Raw genomic sequence first — 12,482 nt, 5'->3', positions numbered from 1 at the left:
TATCGATTGCACTAGTATAGTAAAAATACATATAGGAAATATAGATCATTATTTATTTTATAAATCATGATTGATATATCTTGAAACATGGGTAAATTTAAATTCACCAACTTTAGAAATTTAGATTATAGTAAAATATAGTATCATACTATTAAAACCATCCATTTAGACACCTACTTAATGATTAAATCAGAGACAACTAAAATATATAAATTTTAAGTTCTAAGACTACTTTGTAGTGTATATCATATTGAACAATTTAGATTTTGAATTTAGATGGCCTATTATTAATTTTTAAAGAAGATGTATTAATTTTCTACATACAGAGCACACGATAATATATCTCTATATATAATATTACTCTATATTATTTTCCTATCATGGTTTAAAATTAAATCGTAACAACACTTGCATAAGCATTGATTACATCTGCATAGGCATAATATGATTTAAGTACGCGTTATCTTTGGGATTTTATCTTAGCACTAGATTGTTGTAATTACATATATAATAAAAATGATGGTCCTTTTATTAAATTGTCATTATGTACCTAATTAAAATAATAATTATGAAAAGATTATTTTTCCATATAGGTCTAAAAGTAATATTATTTTTTATAAATACTATAACTTTCCTCGATGTATAACTGGGATCCCAACTCAATTCCATTAAAATTTCAAGAAATTTATTGAATAGTGTCCAAAATTTGATTTTGTTCTCCTCTTTATCTTTATGAACCTTTCTGTCCTCCTAATTTTTTTAATTATTTTTACCTTGACTTAGCTACACTAATTCTTAATTTATTTGTATCAGTTAAATTAATTGTTGCGTGTTCTTCCCCTTTACTCGATCCTAGCAACCACCTCGGTCCTTTTCATCCCATATTTTTTTTTCCCATTCTTTTATTACTTGGCTACTCAAATCTTGCTTTCCTTATTACTCTATTGCTATTTTGTGGTTAATTCTTCTCCCCCTAATTTGGCTTTCCGCTGCCCACCGTTGTGCTTTGTGGTTAATTCTTCTCCCCCTAATTTGGCTTTCCGCTGCCCACCGTTGTGCTTTGGGTTCTAATAAATTCTATTCTAAGACACTTTCTCAGCGATCGGCGGCGGCAGCGGTGGCGGCGATAGGAGAGTTTGTTTGGATTTTATTACTTCCTTCATCGACGGGGGAATTGGTTGGTCCTCGGATCTACAGCTGCTGCAATTGTCGAAACCATGTCTGTCTTCACGACGACATAATCTTGAAAGCTTTTCAGGTGAAGCTCTTAATAAACTTTAACTGATTTTAAACAGGCATTTTGATCAAAATCAGCTACTGTTTTCTGGGGAAAGGATGCCATTGTTAAACTTTTTTGAATACTATAGTGATCATTAAGATAAGCAGATATGCTGAAAAAACTTTATCATGAAGAATAAGAATCGTTTTGATTATAATCATGCGTATCTCAAATTAGTGGAATTTCTCTTTTATTACTTGTTAATAGTTTCCTCCAAGTTTATCATGTCCTGGTATTAAATAAAATGCTTTCTTAGATTTGTAAGCTTTATGAAGAATTTATGCATGCTTGCGAGTATTATATATTTAGTTTGTAGCCATTTTCTTGAGGTTTCCTGATATTTGCCTACTCGTTATTTTACAGAAGACATGAAAATTTCGGCATGCTGGCTTAAACCCGAAACCTTGATTTTGTGTTCTAGGTTGTTTAATACATACCTTAAGAGCTTAGATTCTGCTTCATTCTCTTCTCACTAGCATACAGCTTGAAGATCGTGTATCGACGAATATTGGCAAGTTGAATGCACATCAAGCACTTCAGTACTTATCAAATTCCTCAACTATGATTTAAGAGATTGGGGATGCAGTTTATTTTACTTTCTGACTTTTTGGGCAACAATCACACCCGTCGATGTACCAAAAAAAAAAGGAGAGAGATTGGAGATGCTGAATGTGCGCGATACTTCCAGATACATGCTGATCATTATTGGAGAGCATTTTTATTCTGTGCGAGCACTCCCAATTAAGTTGGCAATCAGATTCCACATAGTCTTCATTAGCTAATTACCGTTTTCTCTATTGTAATGATTAAGGAGACAGGTTTAATGCATTGTATAATAGAACCATTATTGTTTGTTAAATGGTTTGCTAGTTAATAGGGATTGGCTTTTGTAAAATGCTAGGGATATCATTGATCTCGTTATGGATTAAGTAAAACTAATTTTTCTAAAATATGAATCCATGCAAGGTTTTAATAATCTAATCTTTTTAAAATAGATTGCATCTAACAAACTTGTATAACTATGAATTGCGGCTTGTCCCAGTGATTATATTCTTTTACCTAGAAACAGAGGTTCTGGATTGGAGGCTAAATGGTGCATCTGCAAATATTTATCTGAGTAATTGCAGTATGAACTAATGCAAATCCGTTTAAATTGGTAAGTGACTCAGTGTATTGATGTCCCTCCAGGGGACCGATGGTGGGAAAGTATGTTATTTTTCTTGCATTTTCATTTCATAGTTCATAATTATGTTTGAAAATATTTTGGAAAAAATTCAAGCCTTAGGTTGTGAACTTATGATGTCATTATTGGTGCTTTCGATATATCACATATAATAAACCTAAACGGGTTTTGACCTTGCCTGTTTTGGTTATAGTTGGTTATCAGTTATCACGCTAGTTCAGCACGCTGAAGGCGTTCGACTCCAGACAGCTTCAATTTTTTATTTATTTTGAACAAAACATTTTTTTTGGTTTAATGGCTGCTCATCCTACTCTAATATAGGTGCAAACAACAGAGTCAAAAGCTACAATCTGGCATAATTGCAAGTAGGGTGTCTCCTGGTGTCACGCCAGCAGCCTTAGCACGCGTGGCACGCGCGCGTGGATGCTTGGCCCATGCTTGGGCCGGGTGCAGGAGGCGCATGGCTGGGCCAAGCGCTGCTGAGCCATGCGCAGGCTCATGCACGGCCGACTGGCTGATCTAGGCTAGGCGCGTGCTGGGCGCGCGCATACAGGAGAGGGTCGTTGTTGGGTACCCGGGGACTTGCGGTCCCGATCCCCGGCCCAATCGTCCAAAAGGATGAAGTGATTCGGTTGGCTTGTGCCTTGGGACCGACTTGTGGGTAACGCAGCTCTTTTTGTTGCCTTTGGCCCTCACCAATACTAGTCCACACAAGAGATTCGGCAAGGAAAATGAATCAATGATGTGGGAAAAATAAGTGAGATTCAATTCCAAGAGGATAACGAAATTACAAAGAATGGTTGGCATATCCTTGCCTATCCTAAGAACAATCTAAGGGAAGTGTTCTCCACCCTAGCCCAAGCCTTTCGGCCGAATGACCCCTAAGGGACCTAAGGGATAACCCTTTACAATGACTCAAAATATGATAGATGATAAGATGCTTGGCTCGACCCTAATGGCCTCTTCTTATAGGCCTAATGCCTTATTGGCGGATTGCCTTCAAAATTCAAAAGCTTTCTACTTTGGCCGAATTAATTTGAATTTGAATTCAAACTAATTCAGCCATGTGATGCATGAGTTGGTAGTTGGCCGGCTTCGGTTTGAATTTGAATTCCAACCTATTAAGGAAGGTCTTCATGTTGATGGTTGCACCGGTTGCCATGTGTCCGCTGTGGTTTGAATGCTTGGCTTGCTGTCGGGCTGAAGTTGTGCCTTCGGCTGGTGTGCTTGTTGCCCCTTCACGCGGATCCTTGACATGGCATTCTGCTAGACATTGGTTTGGCGGCCTGCTGCATCTAGGCCGCCCATGAATCTGCTCGCCAAATCTCTATGGGAGAGCCAGCGGGCTCCTCCTTTGGTTTTGCCTTGACGCACATGGGATTTGGCCGGGCGGTTGTTTGGGTGCTGCTGCTGGAGCTGCTGCCATGTGGCGTGGCCAGTTATGGCCGCACGCCTTGTTGGGCGCTTCTGTTGGGCGCGCTGCCATGTGCTCCTACTGGTTATAGCCGGGCGCAATGCTGGGCGCTTCTATTGGGTGCGCTGCCATGTGTCTTGGCCTGCTGCTTTAGGCCGGGCGCACTTGTCTTGATGGCTGCAGTGCTTGGTTGGGCGCCACTTGGACTTTGGCCAGATCCTTACCTTATTTGTTGGGCGCACATGTGCTAACTGTTGTACGCCTGCTTGGCTCACACTTGGCTGACTTGGGCGCAATGTGCGCGGGCTTGAGCTTGGCTGTCGCCCTTGACTCGCTTGCTTGGTTGAGCTCGGCCACTCGGTCGGCTGGCCGATCTTTGGACTTGTCGCACTCGGGTCTTCTTCTGTGCGCGCGTGCCTTGGTGCGTGCTCTCGGGTTGGTGCCCTTGGACATCACCCATGTCCATGCCCTTCAGTGGCATGCATGCAGCCGGGTGCTGCGCGTGTGCTGGATGCTAGCGCGGCGTGGGCTGGTGTCCTGGCAGTGCACTGGGCCTCTTCAGCTGGGGCGAGGTTCTGGCACCAGAACCGTGCCTGGATCCAATCCGGGTGAGGTTCGGGTTGGCCTAGCATTGGGGCGTTGGCCGGCCCGGCTGAAGGCTGGGCGCGTGCGGGGGCGCACGCTGCTGCTTGGGCGCGCGCGGGGGCGCGCGCTGCAGATCGGGCGCGCGCTGCTGGGCTGGTGCGCACAGGGGCGCGTACTGCTAGGCCGCGCGCGGAGGGCCACACGCCTGCTGTGGCTGGTGCGCGCACGGAGTACCGCGTACCTTTGGCCTACATTTCTAAAGCCCTCGGACCCCAAAAGAAGGCATGGAGTACCTACGCCCGGGAGATGCTAGCCGTGGTCCATGCGGTCAAGATTTGGAGGCCATACTTGCTTGGGAGGCGCTTCACAATCGTGACCGATCAATAAGCTCTTCGGCATCTCCTCACACAAAAGATTGTCACTCCGGATCAGCAAAAATTCCTGGTAAAACTTCTTGGCTTTGAATATGATATCATTTACCAACCAGAAAAGGAAAACAAGGTGACGGATGCATTGTCACGCAAAGAAGGAAGTCCCGTCCTTGATGCTACCCTTGAGGACAAGGGTATTCTCCAAGGAGGGGGGAATGATGGAGACCTCAATCCGCCGAGCCCCAATTCAGAGCATTTGGCCGAGCCCAACCTCGGCCAAGTCCAAGAAGCAGCTATTATCCACTGCTTGGAGGTCTGCCCAAGCAGTGGACAGCAGCCAGCTCAACCCCGCGCAGGCGATGCCAAGCGCCCGCACGAGGTTCTGGGCCAACCACAGCAGCTGCGCGCGGCCAACCGCGCGCCCAGTCCGCAGCAGCCGTGCGCAGTGCCCTGCGCGCGTCCACAGCAGCGCAGCAGTGCCCTGCGCACGCCCACAGCAGCGCGCAGACCACTGCGCGCCCATCCCAACCGCGCGCGGCCAACCGCGCGCGCACCAGCCACAGCAATGCTAATGACGAGAGGTTAGAAAGAAAATATGGAGAAAAAGAGAGTAATGGTAGTGATGGTCTTCAAAATGAGAGAAGAAGAAGAGGGAATAGAATGGAAAGAGGAGAACAAGCATTTGAAAGATGGGCCGATGGTATCCAAGAGGAGGATTGTTCAAGAGAGTGTGAAGGGGAGGAGAGTGAGCCCCAAAGAAGTCCTCTACATCGAAGGCCTTATGGCCGGAGAGATCGGGAGGAAAGGAGAAGAAGAGATGAAGATGATGTTAGGGTTTTGGATCATCATGAAAGGATCCGAAAATCGAAGATTGATTTTCCTACATTTGGAGGAGGAGATCCATATGAATGGTTGGATAAAGTGGAGCAATACTTCCTAGTGTATGAAAGCCTTAGAGAGGAGAAGGTGACTTTAGCTAGCTACCACTTAGAGGGAAGAGCCAGTAGGTGGTGGAGGTGGCTAAGGAGCATCTATGCTAGAGAGGGGAATCAGTTGGGATGGACGGAGTTTGTAGATGAGTTCTTGAAACAATGGGGACCATCTCCGACCATCAATCATCATGGCCAATTGGCCAAACTGAGGCAAGAAGACAAAGTGCAAGACTACATCGACCAATTCCGCCAACTTCAAACAATGGTGGATGGGTGGTCCGAAGAAGCACTCCTTGGCACTTTTGTTGATGGGCTCAAGGCATGGCTTTCCAAGGAGATCAAGCTCAAGCAGCCCACACGCCTTCAAGATGCAATGAGGATGGCCGAAATCCTAGACCAAAGTGGCTTCCATGACCGGCGGCCAAACAAAGAACCATCCAACCGCAAGGACTCCAATCCCTTGCGAATGAAGCCTCAACATTTTGCAGCAACTTCCTCCAAACCACAGCAACATAAAGTTAGAAAGCTCAACCGAGAGTTGTAAGAGTACATCAAGAAGGCCTATGCTTCAAGTGTGGTTCCAAGTGGGAGAAAGGCCACAAATGCAAGCCCGGCCGATCCTTCGCCATCTACCTTGTGAGCAGCGAAGATGAGGCCGATGAAGGTGCTACATCATCCTCCGAAGGTAGCACCATTGATGAAGAGAACCATGAAGTCGAAGCCACGAGATTCGCCCATGAAAATGCTGAAGCTTCCTTGCATGCGCTATCAGAAGTACAACGCCCATCTACTACGAGGATGATGGCATGGATCGAAAGACATGAGGTGTCCCTTCTTGTTGACAACGGATCCTCTCATAACTTCATCAATCTGGGTGCATTACAAAGGATTGGACTCAAGGGGGCAGATACCGAACCCTTTGATGTGAAGGTTGCAAGTGGTGAGCGACTCCAATGCCAAGAAATTGTGAAGGATGTTCGGCTCAATGTCCAAGGAGTCCCATAGTGGCTGATCTACATGTCCTATTATTAGTTGGCCTAGATGTTGTTCTAGGCAACGCATGGCTTCGAAGTGTGGAAAAAGTAGTCACCGACTACAACACAAATGACAATGAAGTTCAAAATCGGCACTACGAAGAGAGTTTGGACAGCACTTCATCCCAAGGAGGTCCGTCCTTGTGAGACCAACATGCTCGAAAGGCTATGCCGTGGGGGAGCTTTGTGCTTTGCTGTGGTTATGGCCAACCAAGGAGGGGCTGTGGAGGGACCTCAACCGCAGCCGATTGAAGACATGAGTGACCTTCCACTTCAAGTGCGCCAACTCCTTGAAGCACACCAAGGAGTCCTAGAGATGCCGACCAATCTTCCACCTCAACATCCTTTTGATCATCCAATACGGCTCAAGGATGAAAGCAAGCCCATCAATGTACCACCTTACCGGTATGCTCACTTCCAAAAAAGTGAAATCGAAAGGCAAGTTGAAGAGATGATGAAGCAAGGGTTGATCCGTCCAAGTACAAGTTCGTTTTTCTCACCAGTTCTCTTGGTAAGGAAGAAGGATGGATCTTGGAGGTTTTGCACGGATTATCGAGCCTTGAATAAAGCCACTATCAAGGATCGCTTCCCTATACCCATGGTGGATGAAATGTTGGACAAACTCCATGGCTCAAAATACTTCACAAGATTGGATCTAAGAGCCGGCTACCATCAAATTAGAATAAGGGAGGAAGACATCCACAAGACGGCCTTCCGCACCCACTCTGGCCACTATGAGTACCTCGTCATGCCTTTTGGCCTATGCAACACTCCATCAACCTTTCAAGCGGCCATGAACAAGGTATTCAAGCTTTACCTCCAAAAATTTGTGATTGTTTTCTTCGACGACATATTAGTCTACTCAAAGTCCATGGAGGAACATATGAAGCATTTAGATCTAGTCATGAGCATCTTGGAAGAGCACAACTTCTATATCAAGGCTTCTAAGTGCGCCTTCATGCAAGAAGAACTCGAATATCTTGGGCACATTGTCTCCGGCCAAGGCGTGAGAGTGGATCCACGCAAGATAGAGGCCATGACCGATTGGCCTTTGCCCAAGGATATTTCGGCTTTGAGGGGATTCCTAGGCCTCACCGGCTACTATAGAAGATTTGTGAGGGATTACAGCCTCATTGCCAAACCCCTTACCAACATGCTAAAGAAAGATGGGTTTGAGTGGACTTCAGCTGCCAAGCAAATATTCGAAGATCTCAAGAGAGCCATGACTCAAACCCCGGTGCTTGCCCTTCCAAACTTCAACCAACCATTTCAAGTCTACACGGATGCAAGCAATGAAGGTATTGGTGCGGTTCTAGCACAAGACAAGAGGCCTTTGGCTTACATTTCTAAAACCCTCGGACCTCAAAAGAAGGCATGGAGTACCTACGCCCGGGAGATGCTAGCCGTGGTCCATGCGGTCAAGATTTGGAGGCCATACTTGCTTGGGAGGCGCTTCACAATCATGACCGATCAACAAGCTCTTCGGCATCTCCTCACACAAAAGATTGCCACTCCGGATCAGCAAAAATTCCTGGTAAAACTTCTTGGCTTTGAATATGATATCATTTACCAACCAGAAAAGGAAAACAAGATGGCGGATGCATTGTCACGCAAAGAAGGAAGTCCCATCCTTGATGCTACCCTTGAGGACAAGGGTATTCTCCAAGGAGGGGGGAATGATGGAGACCTTAATCCGCCGAGCCCCAATCCGGAGCATTTGGCCGAGCACAACCTCGGCCAAGTCTAAGAAGTAGCTATTATCCACTGTTTGGAGGTCTGCCCAAGCAGTGGACAGCAGCCGGCTCAACCCCGCGCAGGCCATGCCAAGCGCCCGCGCGAGGTTCTGGGCCAACCACAGCAGCTGCGCGCGGCCAACCGCACGCCTAGCCCGCAGCAGCCACACGCAGTGCCCTACGTGCGCCCACAGCAGCGCGCAGACCACTGCGCGCCCATCCCGACCGCGCGCGGCCAACCGCGCGCGCACCAGCCACAGCAGGCGCGCGGCCCTCCGCGCGCATCCCAGTAATGGACCAACCCAATAGCATGTGCCCCTGTGTGCGCCCGGGCGCGCGCCCAAGCAGCCGCGTGTGCCCCCGCGCGCGCCCCGCCTTCAGCCGGGCTGGCCAACGCCCCAGCGCCGGGCCGACCCGAACCTCACCCAGATTGGATCCAGACGAGGTTCTGGCACCAGAACCTCGCCCTAGCCGAAGAGGCCAGGTGCACTACCAGGACACTAGCCCACGCCGCGCCAGCATCCAACACACGCGCAGCACCCGGCTGCACGGATGCCACTGAAGGGCATGGACATGGGTGATGTCCAAGGGCACCAGCCCGTGAGCACGCACCAAGGCATGCGCGCACAGAAGAAGACCCCAGCGACAAGTCCAAGGATTGGCCAGCCGACCGAGTGGCTGAGCTCAATCCAAGCAAGCGAGTCAAGGGCGACAGCCAAGCTCAAGCCCGCGCACATTGCGCCCAAGTCAGCCAAGTGTGAGCCAAGCAGGCGTACAACAGTTAGCACATGTGCGCCCAACAAATAAGGTAAGGATCTGGCCAAAGTCCAAGCGGTGCCCTTGTGAGAGTCCTTGTGAGAGTCTTTGGCTTGAGTCCTTGTGAGTGGGCAAAGCTATGCTCTCGGCTTGTGAGAGTGATCACTTGTGTTTTGAGTGAATGCAAGTCTCTTTCCCTTGATTCTCATGTATTGCCAAGTGTTGAGTGTTTGAGGGGCTTTCAGCCTAGTGTCTAAAGGGCTGAAACTTATGTGTGCATGCGGGCTGATCCTGACTAAAGGGCGTGCACGAGGCTGAGCTAGGATTAGGTAGCCAAAGATCCTAGTTGCCGCACACCGTGAGCGAGGGGACTCGAAAAAAAATTGGTTGCCCTATTCTGACCTCACAAAGGTGTGACAGGTGGTATCAGAGCAGCGTTCTTGCTGTTCTTGGAGCTTTCTTGGTGCACCCCGAAACCATGACGTTGACCGAAAGGGTTGAGCGGCTGGAGGAGCTAGTTGGCAACCCGGGTGAAGAGGAGATTCCAGATCTGATTTCAGTCTACACCGAGCACCAAGAAAGGTTAGTCTCATTGGAAACTTTTCTTGGAGACTTGGTCCAAGATGTGGGCACGCGGGCGGAGCACCAAAGGGCTGAACAAGCTGACTTGGTGGCCTCTATGATGGACCGAATGCGCACCATGGAAGAGGAGGTTTTGCTGTTGAAGCGGGCTGTGGTGAATGCCCCTTCAACCTCTTCCAATCCGGACCATGGAGGGAGGATAAAGATCCCGGAGCCTAAAGCCTTCGGCGGGTCAAGGAACGCCAAGGAGCTAGAGAACTTCATATGGGATCTTGAAAATTATTTCAAGGCTATGAAGGTGCCCGAGAGAGATCAAGTGAACATGGCCACAATGTTCCTAAGTTCGGATGCCAAATTGTGGTGGCAACTCGGATGGCCGACGACGTGGGCGCGGGGCGTCCACATGTTGATTCTTGGGCTGCTTTGAAGAAAGATTTGAGGGATCAATTCTTGCCTTGCAACACCTCATGGCTTGCAAGGGAGAACCTCAAAAAGTTGCGGATGACAGGGACTACAAGGAAGTATGTCAAAGACTTCAGCTCCCTTATGCTTGACATCTCCAATATGTCCGAAGAAGACAAGCTATTCAACTTTTTGAGTGACTTGCAACCATGGGCTCAAACTGAGCTTCGACGCCAAGGGGTTCGAGATATCCCCTCGGCGATGGCGGCAGCGGAGGCACTGATGGATTTTCGGGCACCTCATCTGGGCAATGGACCGAAGCCTAAGTCCAAAGCGGCCAAGGAGTGGCCGAAACGGAAGAAGCCATCTGCTGCAAAGAAGAACAAAGCAGCTGCTGCTAGTTCAAACCGAAAGCAGCAGCAGCAGGAGAAGGGGAAGGCCCCTTGGGGCTGTTTTATATGTGGTGAGCCCCACCTTGCAAAAAATTGTGTAAAGAAGAAGACAATTGCTGCACTGCCTGTGCAGAATTCTGCAGCGCAGGGGGGGAGAGAATGACACGCCGAGAGTCAATCCACTACAGATTGTGAGTGCTCTCATAGCTAAAAAGGTACCTCCACTCTACTCCGGATTGATGTATACAATGGTAAAAATCAATGGAGTGAAGGTTAGGGCTATGCTGGACACCAGGGCGACAAATAATTTCATGTCGCAACGGCAAGCTGAACACATGCGGCTGAAGGTGGTTGAATGTCCAAGCAAGATAAAGGCCGTGAACTCGGAGGCTATGCCAGTGAAGGGAGTGGCCGAAACCATCCTTGAGCTGGGATCTTGGAGAGGTACGTGTTTCCTAATGGTTGTACTCTTGGACGACTTTGATCTGATTTTAGGAATGGAGTTCTTCTTGGCGGCCAAGGCATGCTTAATGCCTCATCTTCGGGGTGTCATGTTGGGTGATGAGAAGGCACCATGTTTTGTTTCAACTGAAGCATGGGTGCTGGCTGAGAAGGGCAAGGGAGTTATGATCACCGCCAAACAAGCCAAGAAGGGCTTGAAGCAAGGGGAGAACACCTTCCTTGCTGCCTTAAGAGAAGTCCAACCGGAGGTGCTGCAGGAAATTCCTGCGGCAGTGCAAAATTTGCTGGGTGACTTCACTGATATTATGTCAACGGAGTTGCCAAAAGAACTTCAACTGAGGAGGCCGGTGGATCATCAGATTGAGCTGATATGGAGGGCGGTTCCTCCAGCAAAAGCTCCCTACCGAATGGCTCCTTTGGAACTTGCTGAGTTGAGGAAACAATTGGACGAATTGTTGGAGGCCGGTTTGATCCAACCATCCAAGGCACCGTTCGGGGCACCAGTGCTTTTCCAAAGGAAGAAGAATGGGTCCTTGAGGATGTGCATCGACTATAGAGCACTCAATAAGGTAACGGTGAAAAATCATTATCTTATCCCTAATGCGGCAGATCTTTTTGATAGGTTGGCAAAGGCGTCCTACTTCACGAAGCTTGACCTAAGATCCGGCTATTGGCAAGTGAGGATTGCCAAGGGAGATGAAGCTAAGACCACTTGCGTCACAAGGTATGGAGCATTTGAATTCTTGGTGATGCCCTTCGGGCTAACCAATGCACCGGCTACGTTTTGCAATTTCATGAATGATGTGCTTTACTCTTTCTTAGATAAATTTGTTGTAGTGTATCTAGATGATATTGTTGTCTTTAGCAATTCTTTAGATGAACATCTAGAACACTTGCAACATGTATTTAAAGCTTTGAGGGACAACAAATTGTATCTTAAAAAGGAGAAATGCCAATTCGGCCAAGAGGAAATTTTCTTCTTGGAACACCGGATTAGCAAGGGCCGGATCCATATGGAGGATGACTAGGTGAGAGCCATTTAAGAGTGGCCGGCTCCATCCAAGGTAGGTGACTTGTGGGCCTTCTTAGGGCTTGCAAACTACTACCGGAAATTCATCAAGGGATACTCAAAGATCGTGAGCCCTCTCACGGATCTTTTGAAGAAGGATATGACATGGGAGTGGTCGGCTCAATGCAATGAAGCTTTTGAGAAGTTGAAGTCCTCAATCTCTCATGAACCCGTGTTGGCACTTTCGGACTTTGACAAACTATTCGAGGTAAGCACGGATGCTTATAATGTGTCTATTGGAGGTGTGTTGTCACAGGAGGGACACCCGGTGGCGTTTGAAAGCCGGAA

At 47.9% G+C, this 12,482-nt stretch overlaps 1 long non-coding RNA gene across 1 annotated transcript; it reads left to right on the top strand.

The window, feature by feature from the left end:
- The first annotated feature begins 648 nt into the window (after positions 1-648).
- Positions 649-2,255, top strand: LOC103716718 (uncharacterized). Its single transcript, XR_605575.6, has 2 exons — positions 649-1,258; positions 1,643-2,255. It is a non-coding gene; the product is annotated as an uncharacterized LOC103716718 (long non-coding RNA).
- The last annotated feature ends 10,227 nt before the right edge of the window (positions 2,256-12,482 follow it).

The sequence above is a fragment of the Phoenix dactylifera genome, chromosome 10 (genome assembly GCF_051530095.1).
Source record: "Phoenix dactylifera cultivar Ajwa chromosome 10, Ajwa_hap1_PhDact_Kaust_v1.1, whole genome shotgun sequence".
NCBI lineage: Eukaryota > Viridiplantae > Streptophyta > Magnoliopsida > Arecales > Arecaceae > Phoenix > Phoenix dactylifera.
Note: the sequence above shows the minus strand (reverse complement) of the source record. Positions and strands in the feature narration are given on the sequence as shown.